The sequence below is a fragment of the Rhyacophila brunnea genome, unplaced genomic scaffold (assembly GCF_057557595.1).
Source record: "Rhyacophila brunnea isolate RB1 unplaced genomic scaffold, BYU_Rbru_1.0 scaffold_160, whole genome shotgun sequence".
NCBI classification, from domain to species: domain Eukaryota; kingdom Metazoa; phylum Arthropoda; class Insecta; order Trichoptera; family Rhyacophilidae; genus Rhyacophila; species Rhyacophila brunnea.
In genome coordinates, this window is record NW_028232817.1 from 444,692 (window position 1) to 458,735 (window position 14,044).

General features: G+C 26.8%; 1 pseudogene; it reads right to left on the reverse strand.

The window, feature by feature from the left end:
• Positions 1-10,271: 10,271 nt before the first annotated feature.
• Positions 10,272-11,558, reverse strand: LOC147074082 (26S proteasome regulatory subunit 7 pseudogene; annotated as a pseudogene).
• Between the last annotated feature and the right edge of the window lie 2,486 nt (positions 11,559-14,044).

Here is a 14,044-nt window from a genome sequence, read left to right on the forward strand (position 1 = left end):
GAATGTAATTTATATCACCATTGAATTTATTAGAAGTTTTCTTTGTATTCTAAAACTTTGAATTTTAATTATGGCTAGGTCTTCTATATCAACCTTTTTTTACTAGAATTCTAATATGTGATGCATAGTTTTTATATTTTTCTATTAATATATTTTTTTGGGTTTTTTTGCATTTATATACAGAATAAGCATATATTTTAAAAATTTTTGTATATTGTTTGCAAGAAGATGCGCCATTCTAGAATATATTGTCATTTCCGCTGCCATCATATGTAGATCAAAAAAAGTTTAGTATATCCCCTTTTGATTAACGAAAGAAACATAGAGGTAATGCCTAACCATTGTACTTAGTTATTTCTAGTTATGTGGTTCAAATAACAAGAAGTGCAACTTTAAATTCCATCATAATGATAATTGAAAATATCTAAAGATCAATTCATATTTTTAAATTAAATGATGTACTAAAAATAAAATTCAATTATATCATGCTGATTAATTAAATTAAGTATCATTAGGAAATAATTGAAACGCATTATCATCAAATATATTTTGTAGAAACCTCAAGCAAAAAAAAACACAGAATCATAAAAAAGATGAAATAAAATAATGAATATTGTTATTTTAAAACAATAAATAAAGTAATTAATTAGAAAATGAATTGCTGTGGAAGTTTAAAAACTAGCTATTTTTTAAAAATATCAATATTTACAATAATGTAGATAATATGCAGTTACAAGAATCGAAAAAATTAAATTTCAAATAATGATCAAAACCACATTATACTTTTTTAACGTATAGAATGCTAATAAAAAAGTATATTATGATCATTCGATTTTCACCCCCCCCCCCATTTCCATTTTAATTCATATCTTCGTAAATCTTAAATTTTTAGCTAATTTTTTTTTGATTCAATTATTTTTTACATTAAAATCCAATTTATATAATTTATAGCCTAAAGTGAACTAAATTGTCAACCATAAATTTTTAAAATTTTTATTCACAATTATCTGATCTAATTTAAAAGGTGATCAAATGCACAAAGAAAGTTTTTTATGTAGGAATTGGCAAAGAAAACCATTAAAAACTCATCCAAAAATAAATGTTTGAAAGTAAATTTTTCGTGCATTAAGGTACAATTCTTTATTCTATATCTACAATTTGTTAGTTTATTAAGAAAATGCAAACTAATAGTGAGTAATAATTAAAAATATTATTTTAAATCATTTGTATATATGATTCATCACCATAAAAACAGTTATTATTCAAACTGTAACACATGGATATATGGTAACAGTCTAAAAATTATACATAAAGCTAGATATTTCACCATCTTTGAAAGTTGTGTATCGGATAATTCCATTTGTGGCAAACGTAAAATTAGTTTTACAAGTTATCAGTGATACGAAAAAATTATATTATGACTATATCCATGCATTGAAATCTTCTTTAAAGATGACGGTATCTATTTAAATTAATCCGCAAAAAAAATTACATGGAAGAAAGGAACAAAGGTACAGAATATGATAGTTTTATTTCACTAATTTTAAAGCATAAATGTAAAAAATCGAAGCAATATCATCACAATAATTCCTTGAGAAAACAAAATTGCCATTTAAATGACAATCAGTGTAAAAATAGACTCAATAGTAATCAACCCGTAATTGAAAAATCGTTATTTTATTATTTAGTTGAAGAATGCTCAAAAGAATATGAAATTTTGAAGAATATTGATCTTCAGCGTCAAAAAATCATACTTGAACGCAGTAAAAAAGATCATGTTAGAAGTTTGAGTCTCGATTCGAAACCTTTGCTTGATAATTGTAAACGATTAGATAAACGATGTGGCTTAAATATTCCACAACAAATCGTAATTGAAAAACAGCATCTGCACCAAAATAGTAAATATATTGGCGATAATAAAAATGAATTGAAAAAAAAACGTAGTTTTTCTGCCGATAAATTAAATATTTACGATGATTGTAATTTAAAAAAGAATTCTATGGTGTCTCATGATCATGTTCAAAGGAATATGGAACACAAAAGAAGTATTTTTGGAAGTAACTTCTACCATGAGGAAAGGTATTAATAAAAAAATAAATTTTATTAGCTCACCATGCGAAAAAAGCATTAAAATAAAAAAAAATTATAATGAAACACAAATTCATGTAAATTCACTATTAGAAAATGTTAAATCAATGTCAGCAGAGTCAAATACAAATATGTATGACGGTGGCTATATTTATGATTCTAATCAAGATTTGTTTAACAATTCTATCGTTTCAAATGGAATATACAATCAAGAACCAGTTCATAAAAAATCAATAGACTTTAAAAATCAAAATGATTTTTTGATGTCTAAAAAGAACATAAATTCGAGAGGTGATTGTGATTACAATGAAAAATCGGCAGATGAAAGCAGCAGAGAATCATTACATAATGATTTTAAAAAACCCCGCAGAACAAAACTAAAAACAGATGTAACCAATGATTTAAGTAGCTTGTTTGAAAATTTCCGCGGATTTAGTAGCTTTCCATCTAAAATTTTTACGGTTAAGAAACAAGGAATATCATCAGAATATTTATGTCCTGCAGATGAATGCCGAATAACCTACAAAACCTTAAGCCTTGCAAAACGACATTTTTTGTCACATTTCAATGTAAAGACCCATAGGTGCATAAATTTTAATTGTCCTAAAATTTTTTCCAGAAAGGACAATATGAGAACACACGCATCTAAAAATTGCGTTTATCTTGATAAAGGAAACCAAAATGTATAGTATCAATTCTTTTCAATCTCACAAATATATTGATGATCAATTTAAAATATTAAAAATGTTTAGCGTTGCTATAACCACTTATAATTTAACCCAGATGTAAAAAAATATGTATGTATTACAAAAATTTATTATTATACAACAAAAAGAACCTTTGTTTATAAATTAAGATGCTTTTGAGAACTATATTCTATTTGGGTTTTTGTGTTTCTGGATTTAGAAAAATTCTTATATAGAAATCATACTACATTCTATCAATAGATGGTATGTCCATTCAATTTTAACTGTTGTGTTGCATCCTTGGTATTAAAACTAATTAAGGTAGTATTTCTAAATATTTGAGCACATAAAAATATTCTATAGCACCAAAATCACGTTACTTTATATTGAAGCTCTATATTCAATTTTATTTATATAGAATTCTCTTAATAAACATATAGATTTCTTTATATATGTGTTATTATATCTCACACATAATGGCATACCCTAAAATGGCTACAACTCAAAAAATTCAAGAAAAGTAAATAATTAATAGGTTAATTTGATTTTTAGCTGTTTAATTTTGCGCATGAAAAAGTTTTGATCACTCTGTCCAAAGGTTTTCTGAATAATTTTTTTATGCTCATCATATTTACCGTTTTTTTCATTGTATACTCATCTTTTTAAACTCATTAATTCAATTTTTTTGATCACAATAATATTGTTTATATGTGTGCTTCAAATTTTGTTCTAATTAATACCTTTTTTATGTATCACTTATGGTATTTTTAACACTATATTCTATGCTATGACGTATTATTCTACTTGTTATCGTCATAATTAATTGAGGATGTGTTTACTGACTACCAAATTATATTTTTTAAATTTCATTTATAGAAGATCAGCCAGTTTACATATATTACAGAAAAAAAAGTTTCTTTTATATGATTAAGTAAACTTGAAGATTATTTTTATATAAAATTTATATAAATAAATTAGAAGATAAAGAATTTATTTTGGGGTTAGTTCTATAATATTCTTTTTATATCTATCACAACTCTGTGTGGCACTAAATGGCTTTACAGAGTAACTTTTTTGATCTTTTTTTATACCATAGCTCAGCATAATATTCGGATATAAGAAAATAATTTAAATACATTATAAGCATATTAAAACCACGTTAAAAATTCAAACACATATGTAATGAGGTAATGTGATTTCAAAGCATATTTAGACTATTTTTAAATCTAAAATCCTTATTTATGGTACACATTTAAAATTTATTAAGCTTAAAAATATGATCTTATACTTTAAAACGATACATAATCTATATTTAAGAACATTGCAGAATAATGGTTTTTTTTAAAAATTTTTATAATACAAAAACAAAAAAATCTTTAATTAGAAGAAATTAAAGCATAGTTATATAAAGACAATAAATTGATCACATAATATTCATAGAAGTAAATTACAAGAATGATGCATTAAAAATACAATTTTCTATTTATGGGTTAAGTTTCTTTTTATGAATTCCATCTATCGAGACGTAGTCAGCCCACTGAGAACATTGCAAAACTCGTTAATACATCTTTTGACACCTTCCCTTGATCTATCTTCGTCAACAGCTCTTTTTCCTCAATGAGATGGGTTCAAGATATCTTTAAAATAAAACGATTTAGAATATAATCGTTTATTCATATGAGAATGAACACTCTATAGCATACACATGTTGTAATTTATAAAAAAAATTCATTTTAGTGCAAAACAAACCCCAAATATTCACCTAAAAACCTCTTAATCCAACTCCAAGTTAAATTTCTTTATTCTATTAGAAGCCCTTTAATAATCCGACTTATTCATAAGATAACATGAAATCATGTTCCTTTTCCCCAAAAAACTTCAAGATCATCTTCTTAGCGTCATTTATACGGGTTTCGTATTAACGCTTATATGTACAGACATTTGTGTCTACTTGTAGACTTTTTATAATATCTTTTTCTTTGTTATCAGCCTTCCATTCCAAATTAATTTCTTCTCAAGATTTTTAACATCATTTGTCTCTTAATTCAAATAGGGCTCTCTTCTTATCTTAAATTTAAAACCGTAAGAACGACTAATTAACTAATATACAAAGGAAAATTCGCATACTTCGGTTAGATTATATAACAAAAGAATGTGTTGCTTTCTTTATTTTACCAACCCTGCTATTTATTCACCTTGAATAGTATTTTTATATTGATAGACTTGACCAACTTGCTTTTTCTATCCCCCAATGTCTCGATAAAAACGAGAGGATGATCAAGTGATTCCCTGGTTTCATTAGAAATTGTTCAAATTATCATGTATACACACCTTATCATTATCCATGTATGTTTATTCAGGGGCTCCATTTTTTTGAATTATCAGATTATCAATATATTTAAACAATCGGCTGATTTATTTTTAAGGTCAATTCCATCTGTAAATATATAAAAGTTTATACTGACATATATAGGCATATTTTTTGAGTTCTTTTATTTTCTCATGATGTTAAATTCCCATTTTATGGCAAATATTATTGTTATAGTGCATGAACGTTTTCGTTGTTAAATTTTATATCCAGATTTCTGCACATATGAAGCTTTTTTTATGCATATTAAAAATATACTCAGCAAATTGATTTTTTACATTTCACAAAGCCCTGAAAAATTCATATTCCTTTAATTTAATGGCCTAATATAAAGATAAATTATTTATTTGGGTTGACTACTGCAGATTCAAAATTAAAAAAAACCTTACCATTGGTGATTTTTTTACAAAAAAAGACTGCATAATTCCGCTTCTTTGTTCTTACCGTTGATATTTTTAGGATCAAATTTCAGTAATTAAAGGGCCCATCTGAGCATTTTTTTCGTCTAATATAGGCAAGAAGTTAATAATGATACGCCCTTGAATTATTTTATGACAAAACTGTCCTACCAAGGTACAACGGAAGTAATCCACCGATTTAATTATACACAGTAATCATTTATTATTTGATTGGTAATTTTTCTACCTTATATTGAGCACCTTAAAACATACGTATATTAATTGGTAGTCTCTTTTCAACCAGCTCACCATGATAATTGGTCCATTCCAAATAAAAAAGATTCAGTTTTACAATTTTTTTCATATCTATGATGGGTTTTAATATTATTTTTTTGCTAGAAAGATTGTTTATAAGATTCCAAGCTTGCTCAAAGTCTCCATTTCGCAATATCGAATTTTAAATAGATATTTAAATTTTACCTTATATTGAATCATATAGCTACCTAGCCATTATTATTAACTTATAGGCGTTTTTTTAAAAATCTATAATTCAAAGAATTTATCATTTTTTAAAATTTTTGATGGTCGTGCGCGTTTGCAATTGCAGCGACTGCCGACTGTGTAGGTTTTACGGCCTTGTTTGTGCAATGATATTAAAAATTTTTCTTTAAATTTGTATAATTAAACCTTTACTGTATTTAGTTTTAATATATATTCTTTTATTTTCATTAGTATTTTATATTTTTAAAGTACTGTTTCCACGATAATTTAAAAAAATGATATTATTTCTTAACTCGTTTTGCAGTTTTTTAATTATGACTCTGGAACATAATTTCAATTCTTTTTGAAATATCGACGTATAATTAGTTTATCAAATAGGAATCACAAGAATTTAAAAGACTCATCACATCGAATTGCTGTTTCTTGCTGTTTTCCTTTTTTAGCATATACTGAAGGTATCTTGAGATTGAATCAAACTTGAAAATTTTTTAATAGAAGCAAGTATATCTGAGATTATACTATTTTAACAAAGAAAATTTTATCTTTATGTGTAAACTTGTTAAGTTCACATATATTTCACATACAATCGTAATTTTGAATAATATAATCATTATATAATAAAATCGATGTTTATGTACCTTTATTCGACAGAAAAATTGATTTTAATCCATTTGTGTCCCGTTTCTACAATTATATGCAAGTTTTAAAATATGGGAATCGAATTTTTTCTGCAATTGTTTTCTTTTTTTGAAGATTATATAGTATAGGAATTTTAAATAAGAATTATGTTATGGTTTTTTTTGACAGTTATTTTTCTTTCAAATATTTCATTTCTAAACATTTATAGTTACTTTCTTTTCATGTTCCTTTCTACTTTCATTTTACCGTTTTAGATGCTTAGTCAGTCTAAGATGCATTATTTCAGCTTCTTTTATAAAGCCACATCCCGATAAACGCAATCATTTATAAGCTTTATGTTTAGTAAACCATATTTGCAGCATGAAAACTTTCAATTTTACCTAGTTTTGTCTGCGTTTTATTTAAATAATGAATTAGCCGTAATTTACTATTTTATTCAAATTTTCTCTTAGAACATGTTCCAATAGCTGTTACATCAACAAAGATATTTCAACTTCTGTTTTAAATATAATGACGTATGTATTGTTAACTTTACGCTAAAAAAATAAAAATTTGTTGGTTTGCACGAAAATATCCGTTTTATTAATGACTGAAAATACGCTTAACTATTGCCAAGCTACCGTAAAAGAATATTTTGATTCTTCGTGCACTTTATGTACAATTAGAATTACAAAGGGTATTCTTTTATCATATTTATAGGTTTCTTTTTATCTTTAAATCAGAAAAGGTTTTGTATATTCATTTTGGTTAGTACAGTGGCTTAATTTTCTATATAAATGACTTGATTTCGACTTTATTCTATTGTAATTATTATCCCAATTCACGGCATCTGATTTTTCTTTCGTGTATCTAAATCATACATATTTCTTAAAATACAACACAAACATACTTTCGGAAACATTTCTAGATTCATTTTAAGTTAGAGCTTCATTCTACATATAAGCAAAAATGATTTGTTCGTGTCATTTAATATTTTATAAAAAACCATTTTTAAAGGTATAAAAACCATAGTAGATTTTTCGCCACATTTTTTTAACGATTCGACTCACTAGTGCATGTTTCCGCTAAACTCATATAAATCTTGATATCATCACCCTTAATGATGTAAATATTCATACTTTTGCACCTTTAAAATAAAAAGAATAAAAAAATTGCCCGTGAATTTAATGTCACGAGATTTATTACTTTTTCTGTGGGGCTAATATGGCTGAATGAAATGTCTCCTCGACAGACAGATCCTATAAACATTATTAGCGCAATCTTACTAAGTTATCTATTGATCTTTTGTGCCACAGAAATCACAAATTTTGGGATCTAAGGGGGGATTGTTGTGAAAATAATAATGATGAATAATTTTGAGCTTTTATTTGCCCGAATAAAAAACAAATGAATAAACACGTTAATGCCGTTTATTTAGTATTTAAGAGGCTATAAAAATCGAAAAATTACACAAACCGCTTTTCTGACGAGGTTAAAATATAGATTGTGTATTCTAAAACAATAAGTTGACCTCATAAAAGAAGATTACGTTATTTAATATCGTTTTCTGCGAATAAAAATAATAATTTTTTGTTTTTATGGCACAAATCACCCGTATATTTGACCTTTTCAAAATTAAACGCAGGTCTACTTAATTAAATTTAATACCTAGATTTGAGGGTCTCAAGATCATTTAAAATGATTATGCGAGAAATTAAAAAGTTCAGAGGGCCTCTACAGATGAATAAGACGATTCTTAACAAAAAATTCGCCAAAAACAGATGATGTTAGCTTCCTTACAAAAAGCAAATATTTTATTTGGTAGAATGGAATCACAGCAAAAGAATCACCGTTTTTGGACCGATTTTATCAAAAATAAACGAACATATGCTTAGAATTTAGTAATCTTTGAAAGGGTCGAGATCTTCTATGGTTTACACAGATGAACATATAAGTTACAAATCTATGGAGTCAAAGGTTATTGACATGATAAAATGAGTCTTGCATATAGCTTTATTGACAGATATATATGTAAGCATGTACAAGAGATTGAGATATTTCTTAATGAACTTAATGGATTATTAATCTTATAAAGGGCTAATGAGTGAGCTGAGGGTCAGATTATTAGAAGAGTTTTATTGAAAATAGAATCACATGAATTCACAGACTTATGGTATTTTTTTTTATCAATTGTTTATATTTTTACCGATATAAACATTATATTGCTTTTCAACAGCCGCTATGCAATTTTATTGATAGGAATAATGGGCAGACAAAGGTGGGTATAATTAAATAATAATTTATAATCCCGTCCATAGTACCATTTGTCGTAAAATGGAATGATATGGTCACAAAATAATATAAGCAGTATAAATATTTAGGACTGCTAGTCGTTATAAGGGTACGTATAAACAACAAGATTGTGAAAACACTCGAATTTATAAGCCATGAAGAAGAAGATTGTAAAGATTTTGGCAGAAGAAGTATAAAGCAAATAATTTCATTAGAGCCATTATAAGATTTGCTTGAACGAAAATGGAAAGTTAAAACACAAATTAATTCATTAATAAATTCAAGCTTGCCAACAAATGCATTCTAAATATTATTTTTGATATAAGAAAGCTATATTCTAAACCCGCAAAAGATATTTAATAGGGTAAATAAATAGGATTTTATCATGATCTTTTGAGTCAGATCCGTATCTTAGATAATAATCAAAAACATTAAACATTTTTTGATTTATTTATACCAAGAAAAAAACATTGTATGCCGTTTATCATATGGGTTAAGAGTTTTTGAATCAATGATTTCCCCCCTGCTAAGATATAGTTAGCCAAATGGAAAATTTAAAACCCCTTAATGCATTTTTTCACATCTTACCTTGATCAATTCTCATGTGCTGCTCTTCTTCATACAAAGTATATTATTTAAAGCTCATAATGATAAAAACCACGATACATGATTTATTTTATTTATGGGCTATATTTCTTTCATTGATCAATTTGCTTTACTAAATTATAGCTAGCAAATTCGGAATATTGCAAAATCCTTAATGAATTTTTTTATGTCAACCTTGATAAATTCATAAGAACAGCCAATTTTCTATCAAATGATATGAGTTTCATGTTTGATGATTCAAAACCGCGATATATTTTTATTTTATTTATGGGTTAATTTGATTTTTGGCTATTTATTGTTGTTAAAGGATGACTTTAGATTACTATTTAGAACAGATTTAGCAGAAATCACTTTCCATCTTATCATATTTATAATTTTCTTCTTTCAAGGGTTATTTACTCAATTGTGTTCTGAAAACCCATTGTTTGTGAGCAGGCTCCACCTTCAATAAATATTCAATACAGCGAAATATACGAAAAACTATGATATGTACGTTTATTTCTATGAGAAGGAAGATAAAAGGGTAAAGATTATTTATAAATAAATTAATGTATTCAATAGATGAGATATTGGTACGCTGGCTTCATAAGAAATGAATCAACCAGTGCAAGATGAAAAAAGCATAAAAATATAACCCATAAATAAAAATTTAAAAGGCTTTAAGTAATTGTGAAGTCAGCAAAAACAATATAATTAGGATACACCAAGTATTTTTTAATTGTATGTCATATACCTTGGAGTAGCACTAAATTTAGCATAGCCTTTGATGACTTTATCAACAGCATTTAAGAAATCCTTTTCAGTAGCTACGCGCCTTCTTTCACGTATAGCGAACATTCCCGCCTCAGTGCACACGCTTCTTAATTCCGCCCCTGTTGCATTTATGCAAAGCCTAGCAACCAATTCGAACCTAATACCCTTTTCGACACACATTTTACCCGAATGAATATTTAGTATTCGGACTCTTCCTTCAAGATCAGGCAGCCCGAATTCAACTTTTCTATCAAGTCTTCCCGGCCTTAAAAGAGCAGGATCAAGAGTATCAGGTCTATTTGTAGCCATAATAACCTTAACATTTCCACGACTGTCAAAACCATCCAATTGATTAATAAGCTCGAGCATAGTTCTCTGAACCTCATTATCATTCCCAGACTCAAATCTTGTGCCACCAAAAGCATCCACCTCATCAAAAAATATAATGGCTGCCTTTTTAGATCTTGCTAGAGCAAATATTTCACGAACCATCCTTGCACCTTCACCGACATATTTTTGTACAAGCTCAGATCCTATTACTCGAATAAAACATGCATCAGTTCTGTTTGCGACTGCTCGTGCAAGAAGTGTCTTTCCTGTTCCAGGTGGTCCAAAAAGTAATACTCCTTTCGGTGGATCAATTCCTAATCGAATATATTTTTCTGGATTAAGTAATGGTATTTCCACCACTTCCTTTATTTTCTCGATCTCTTCTTTACAACCACCAATGTCTTGATATGTCACATCAGGCCTCTCTTCGACTTGCATAGCGGTGACTGATGAATCTATCTTTCTTGGCAATGGCAATCTGATTTGGTATTTTGTTCTATCAACACCAACCCGTATTCCTTCTGAAAGATCTTCTAAATTAACTTTAGAACTCTTGCCAACAATAAACTTCGCCATTTGCTTGAGACTTATCATAAATCGTGTTTCATTGCTTTTACTCGTTGTTGGTGCTTTCTCCACGGTTTCCTCTGGCGGAAGTACCTTATTTAGACGAGCAACTATCAATATACTTTCTTCATTCATTGATTTTCGATCACCAGCTAAATCCCAGAGTGTCGGTGGTGCTAGTCCTGTTTCAACTTCTCGCAGGCCGAGCCTGAGTTGTATAGAATCAAATACTTGTGATATCTGTGACTCAATGTCTTGAATCGCTTCATGATGGTAGGGCCTTGAATATGCTAGTAAAAGACTTATATCATTATCGGAAATCGGGTCTGTGTTCGAAGGTACGTCTGCCATTTATAGAGGGCCTTGTAAATTCACATAATTATTCTGACAATAAAATTTTACTTCTATCAAATTTAACTAATTGAAAAAATCTATCTATTCTACAAATAATAACAGAGAAATTTATAATCTAAAATTTTTATCACATGCTTTTTTTTATATTTTAACGAATATCCATAATGAAATATTTATGACAGTTTTTAGCACATTTTTTTATATTTTAATAAATATTCACAATGGAATATTTAAAACAGTTGTATGCACATTTTTTTATATTTTCACGAATATACATGATAGAATATTTAACAATGTTTTTATCAAACAATTTTTTTTATATTTTAACGAATATACATAATAGAATATTTATGACTGTTTTTATCACATAGGTTTTTTTAATATTTTAACGAATATACATGATGGAATATTTATGACTAGTTTCATCCCATACATTTTTTTTTATATTTTAACGAATTTTGGTAAAATAAATGACACAACAGTGAAAAATTATAAACCCGAATATATAAAGATATTTCTATTCTTAATCTATTATCACCGAGTATATTATATTCACTGAATATCAATTCATTCTTCTATCTGCGCAATATTTAAATGCAGGGTAAGAAATTATAATAGTTTTTTTGATTACCCTTGTACACCCATGTATTAATCAATCTATTTTTATTTTTAAAAAATCAATGAACCTGTTATCATGTATTAATAATATATTCTAAGATCCATGATGATGTATATTATGTATTTTCAGTATTTCATTTTTTTAATAATTAATTTCGTGTTTTATTGCAACAAAAATCACTTTTCCTTTAGTTAAATTCATAGAAAGGCGTCTATATATTATTTTTCGATCCTTTGTATGAATTTTTGCTCCTTAAATATATATATAGAAAGTGTACATATTATTTAATATAGGTATGTTTTTATAATTTAATCACTAGACTTGTGTTGTTCTTGAGATATTATTAGCACAAAGGGCCATTATTATATCATTTAAAATATGATTTTCAATTTTCATGGTATTTAAATATAATTTTAACCCATGAAATGGCATTTTCTTGAATTTGATTATGATTTTTTCAAGTTGAAATAGCGATATTGGAAAAAATAATCCAAATGGGTCAATTTAAAGCCCTAAATAAAAAAATATTTGGTTTTTTTGATATATAATATTATTTTCCAGAAATAGCTCACAGAAGGTTAAATTCTATATATTTTCTTTCTTTGAATTTTTGTGTATGAAACAATTGTAAGATAAGAAAATGCTAATCTTATGAGACATGAAAAAAAATCTAATTCTAAAGACATGACGAAATTAGTATAAAGATATTTACTTCGAAAATTCATATCAAATATAATATATTTCGAATATACTACAATAAGAATTGTTTTTTTATGATTATAATGTTTTCTGGTCTTCACATCTATATGTAATTCATTTATGTGAATAATGGGGCATAATAACAGCAATTTTTCTAGGTACGAATGCGAGAATTCCAAAAGTAATATGCGAATTATGTTTTTGGCTCGAGCTTAAGATATATATAAAAAAAATACAAATTTACTTAAGAATTACTAAACAAAAATATCACAACTTGGTAAGTTTTTTTTATTTTATGTAACTTGATTTGAAGAATATATAATGATCATCAAGGATAAAACCAGCTTTTTGATAATTTATTTATTTTAAAATTTTGGTTAAAGGTCAAATCTAATTTTAAAAGTATAATGGTCGGTATATTATTTTTGAAAACAAATTTTACATGCATCGATGTATATAATCACACATAAAATATACATATATAGCATAAATATTAAATATTGGTAGTAGAAATATCTTTCAAATAGTTGAAATCTCAGTATAAAAGTTCATAAATATTGGTGTGCTTTATTTTATGATTATACTATTTCTGAAAAACCTTTTTGTAATCTACTTAGTGAATTTAGTCTCGTATTCCCAGCAAAATCAATGAAAATGGCTGATTCACAAAGAAAGTATTCTCGTGTAACAATATAGATTATACATTTTATAAATCGCTAAAATTTGTTTCGAAGGATTCATCTATCAATTATATACTTAACTAGCTCAAAGATCTAGAACTTATGCTAATTACTACCTACATCATTGTAATGCGTGTATTTTGTGCATTATTTACAATAAAATATACAATAACTTTATCTTAAAAAAATATATAAGAGAAATGGCAATAAAAGTTTTTATTCTGCATGTAAATAACTGTATATTGATACAATTACGGTTTTTGTTTCTTTGAAATTGTCAAAAGATATATATACTGTGATTTATCATTCTGTTTAGATATTTAAAAACCATTTATGAATAATTTTTTTTCAAGTTTCAGATAGTTTCAAAATTATCATCAAGTTTCGCGTCTAAGATATCTTTCACAAAATAGAGCCAAATTATTAATTATAAAAAATACTATATCCAGATTTTATCTAGTAAATAAAAGAGCTTTTTTTCTTCG